Source organism: Humulus lupulus, chromosome 3 (genome assembly GCF_963169125.1).
Source record: "Humulus lupulus chromosome 3, drHumLupu1.1, whole genome shotgun sequence".
Lineage (NCBI taxonomy): Eukaryota > Viridiplantae > Streptophyta > Magnoliopsida > Rosales > Cannabaceae > Humulus > Humulus lupulus.
This window is the reverse complement of record NC_084795.1, coordinates 24,968,022-24,973,223: the sequence shown is the minus strand read 5'-3', so window position 1 is coordinate 24,973,223 and position 5,202 is coordinate 24,968,022. Positions and strand designations below refer to the sequence as shown.

At 46.0% G+C, this 5,202-nt stretch overlaps 1 long non-coding RNA gene across 1 annotated transcript; it reads left to right on the top strand.

The window, feature by feature from the left end:
- The first annotated feature begins 311 nt into the window (after window positions 1-311).
- LOC133821017 (uncharacterized) lies at window positions 312-1,468 on the top strand. Its single transcript, XR_009887264.1, has 2 exons — window positions 312-381; window positions 959-1,468. It is a non-coding gene; the product is annotated as an uncharacterized LOC133821017 (long non-coding RNA).
- The last annotated feature ends 3,734 nt before the right edge of the window (window positions 1,469-5,202 follow it).

Here is a 5,202-nt window from a genome sequence, read left to right as displayed (position 1 = left end):
TTGATAACTTCTTCAGCACATAGCTGGAGATATCTTTCTTTTTAAAGGGAATTTATTATGTTCGCTTGAATGCAGATAGAAACCAGGTTTAATCTGTCAACAAAATTGACTGTTGAAGGACCACTTCGAATGAGAGAGGAATGCGCAGAAGGGTTTTTTGAGACACATAAGGTTATTGAAGAAACGGTGCCATAATAGATTAAAGGTGCACTTGGTCAGGCAGCAAACACAATACAACAACTTCATATACCTGTTAGGGATGCTTTCACTGGTGGTTTGAGAGTTCCTTTGAGTAAGAAAAATTTATGCTTTATTGACCATTTTTGAAACCTTAAAAATTTGAGTTAGTACCTACCTATAATCACTATTTTAATATGTTTGGTCAGATATTGCTTGTTCTTTGTCCTGGAAACAACTGCTGTATGGGACAGAACCATGTCCTTTCAACCTGTTAACTTTTGCATTACCATTCTTGCTTGTATAAGAAAGTATCATGCACTTGACATTTGCAGTTTCCTGGGGTTTTATTATCTTCCAGATTTCCTTTATATAGCTCTTTTATAACACCCAAATGCACTTGACATTTGCAGTTCCCTGGAGTTTTATATTCAGTTGCTTTTACATAGTTCTTTATAACACAAAAATGACCTGACCTATTAGAGCAGCTAAGATAACTATTAGTAACTGAAAATTTGAAATTTGCCAAAGGATCATTAAGTGTTGACTGCTGAGGATACTTTTTGTACTCACCTTTTATTACACTTGATCATTATAATATTCCCTAGAAAGATGCAAAAGATCATTAAAATGTGGTACCTGTTAGGCCGATTTTTACAGCTACTAACTGTTTTGGTTAGTTAGTTGTTCATTGTAACTAATTATTGTTATTTTGTAGATTAGTCACTTTATTTAGTTTGGTCTTTTCAATATTACGGTGAAATATTACGGTGCATAACAGGTAAAATAGGAGAACACACATAATATTTTGAGTAATTTTTCTTAGGAAAGAAAACAGATCTCTTTGTATTGTTTTTTTTTTTTTTTTGCATGTTTGATAAGTTATGAATGACCTTTATTAAGACATAAGTTGTTGTCAGATTTTTTTTTTTGCATGTTTGACAATAGCTTGCTCGTGACTTGGAATCATGTTTGATTCATACAATAGAAACAAGCTGCAAGCAAGATGTTGATTACATGTCTATTGTCGAGGGTGAGGACACTTTTTACAGTTCATCTAATTTTTGGGTAGTGGGGGTTTGTTGAGTGATTTTTGTCATAATATAATTTGTAACTTTTTCCTAAAATAGAGACTATTGTTTTTTTTTGTTCAAAAGGTACGGGAAAATATGGCAATAAAATAATGATTGCATTCAGTTGTTATTGTTTCTCAGTATCTTTGAACTGTATTTCTGACCAGGACCTCCTATCTTGTCTGCTTACCATGAGTTTTTATTTTTTAAGATAACAATTGGTTTTTGTGCTGTGGATCACTAGATCTGTTTTATTAACATAAGGATGTAATATTTGCTTCTACATTTACTATCATTCTAGTCATAGAAATTTAGTATAGTTTAGTTACAAGTTTAATTGCTTTGCACCTATAAGGGCTCTATAATCCATACCTGCAAACTGGGAGAGACATCAGGGAAATAGTGTTTGAAGTGTTTGTTGATAAGGAAGTTTTATACTGTATTTTAGATGAATCTGAATCTACTTTTCATGAGGCTTTTCTTAGTCGTTTTACGGAAACTGGTGCAACAGAAATTTCATATTTATGTGACCTTCCTACACAGATGGAAGGTGCTCAACAGAGAGCCTCTGAACAGACTAAGAACATCTTATGTAATTTAGTTGCTGATGTTGACAATTTGTGGTATCTAAAAGATGGAATACATATTGTAGTTGTGGATGCTCAAAATTCCATGCTTATAGAAGGTCCAAAGCACACGCTAAGGTCCCAAAAATGCCTAAAATATAGACCTGTGCCCACGTCTCTGCGAGGCTGTTATGCCCTCGCCTCGCATACCTAGGCCCATACCGCTAGAAGGCATTCTTAACAAAACCTCTCACCCTTAGGGGTCACGCAAGGTACAGTTCCCCCCGAGATGTCTCGCGCCACTAGGGCCTCATGAGACATGGCCATGTCTTGCCTCGCCACAGCTGCGCCACGAGGGCCTCGCGAGAGACAGCCTCGCCACGGCTGCGCCACGAGGGCCTCGCCTAGCATCGCCTTGGCCGCGCCACGAAGGCCTTGTGAGAGATGGCCTCGCCTAGCCTCGCCTCGGCCGCGCCACGAAGGCCTCACGAGAGACGGCCTCGCCTAGCATCACCTCGGCCGCGCCACGAACGCCTTGCGAGAGACAGCCTCACCTAGCCTCGCCTCGGCCACGCCACGAGGGCCTTGCGAGGAACGGCCTCACATAGCCTCGCCTCGGCCGCACCACGAGGGCCTCACGAGGGACGACCTCACATAGCCTCGCCTCGGCCGCACCACGAGGGTCTCGCGAAGGACAGCCTTGCATAGCCTCGCCTCGGTTGCGCCACGAGGGCCTCGCGAGAGACGGCCTTGCCATGGCTGCGCCACGAGGGCCTTGCAGGGGAGCATCTCGCACCCTTCACCTCGAGATGGCATCTTCTATGGAGACCTATGGAAACCCCACTGTCTAGAAGAGAAAGCCCAAGTATGATTCAGGAAGGTCATGCTAGTACAATCTCGTACGGGGTACGGTTTTTAAGACCCCGTACGCCTGACCGTAGCACTCATGCGAGACAAGTAGTAGGAGCACTAGGAGAGAGGACATGGCCTGCATGCTCCCAACCAGTTGTCAGAGCCGACACCACTACCACCTGCACCACTCCTCTGACATTCGTACGATCGAGTAGTCGAGACATTCTCATGGTACCTGGCCATGCACTAGTGTCAACACCACTACTTCTGAAACCACTCTCCTGACAGTGTACCTGTGTACCGCTTGGTCCCCTGGACCACCATGTATCCAGGGCCATTAGAGCCTACTATAAAATGAACCCTAATTCCACATGAAAGGGGGTGGGAAAATTACCGTAGCAGGACACCATAATAAATACAAACTGATTTCACCATTTTTCTTCTGAATTGTTCTTGGAGTTTCTACTTAGATTTCTAAAGTTTTTCTTTTGATAATCTCTGTGTTGCAATTTTTCTAACTTAACTTAGTTGACGAGTTCTCACCGTCAACAGCTTGGTGCCGTCTGTGGGAAGCTAAGTACCAAGCTACTGTCCTACCATTACTCCCAACAAGAAGAAATGCCGAGACGTTCAAAGCGACTCAGGGAGCCACGAGAGGTGGAAGTCCACCTTAACGGAGTTCAGCTGAAGGCCTCCATGAAGGATCCTCCTCCACCCAGGGATATGGAGCCTCCAAGGGACCCTAAGGTTCACGAAGATGATAGGGAGGTCTCATCACCGGCCATCCCCCCCGGTGAGAATCCTCCAAGGACAACCACCACACCACTCGGGAATTCCAATGAGTTCCCGCCTCCCAAACCACCACAACTACCGAACTCCGGCCGGTAAGACCCGGGCCCCTCGACGCATAGACATGATAAACATCCTCGGGTCCATTCCGTGAGCTCGAGTTCTAAATCTCGGTTCTATGAAGAGGAAATACGTGAGCTGCACTATAAGAACCAAAGGTTGGAGACCACCCTGGAGAATATGCGAGAGGTGCTGAATGGCCCATTGCAAGGTAAGTCAAGCATGATCCTGCCCAAGAGAAAAGAGAAAGGTCAAGAAGGGGCTGAGACCACCGTTTTGGTAGACGATGGGAGGACTCGACACTCCACTAGTAACACCCCCCGAACGAAGCAACAAGAACATCCTGAACCACTGAAGCAGGCCCAGAAACAAGAGCCGAAGACCAATGCTGCCCCTCACAACGATGACGAGGTCACCTCAAAGAGAGCACCCTCAAATTTACGGGAGGAGCTCAACAAGAAGAGGGCGGGTAAAAGGACCATGCCTCCTATGGCGCCTCGAGAGGGCAAAGGAAATGGGGATCTTAACCCGTCCACTTTAAGGGACTCCCTAAGCAAGAAGAGGCAGGACCTGGACACAGAAATGAGGAGCCTGCAAAGCAAGATCGTCACCGCCTCTGGAGGTCAAACTTTTGAGGAAGAGTTCGACCACGAGTCCCCATTCGTGGGGGAGATACAAGCCATCCGGCTCCCTGCCAATTTTAAGGAGCCCCATATGACCCCCTACAAAGGAAGCACAGATCCAAAATATCATCTAGATACATTTAATGACCTGATGAAGCTGAGGGGGATTGGCAGCGGGGCAAGATGTCATTGCTTCGCTGTCACGTTAAAGGTACCTGCATACAAATGGTTCAAAAGACTTAGACCGGGGTCCATCAGATCTTGGCAACAGCTTTCTGATGAATTCCTCCAGCAGCACCACGCCGTGCGAGACTACACGATGCCAGGCACCAACCTCGAAAATGTCAAGCAAGGAGAAAATGAGAGTCTGAAGAGCTATATTCACAGGTTCAATATGGAGGCAGCTAAAGTAGGGAGCCTGACCCACCGAGAGCTGAAAGTGGCCATCACAGCTGGATTACGCCCAGGAAGCAAGCTATGGGATAACATGCTCAAGAGGGAGGTCATAGACTTGGATGATTTCTACGATTGGGCACAAAAATACATTCGCGTGGAGGATGGTCACGAGAACCTCAAAGCCGGAAAAGGCCCGACACCCCCGAAACCTTCAGTCCGAGAAAACCAAAGCGGTGCAAAGAAGAAGGGGGTTTATGAGGGAACGAGAGATGATCGACCCCGGAAGCATCAACTCTCTAAGGAGCGCCTACAGGGCCCCTACACCTTTTACACTAACCTCACCCATGCGAGAGAGCATATTTTCGTTACGAACGAAAAATCAGGTCCATTTCAAAAGGCCCCCGCCAATGAAAAAAGATCGGTCTAAAAGAGACCCCAACAGGTATTGCCAGTATCACAAGGATGTCGGCCACACCACCGCGGAATGCAACCATTTGAAGGTGGAGAACGAGGAGCTCATTCGCAGGGGACATTTTGGCAGATATGTGCGCAAGGAGAACCAGAGGCCAGAAGAAGGAGCGTCCCCGCTGCCGGCGCGAGAGGTGGCCCCAGAAGTACAGGGAGAGGTCAGGACCATATTTTGAGGATCAGGATTCAGAGGTGATT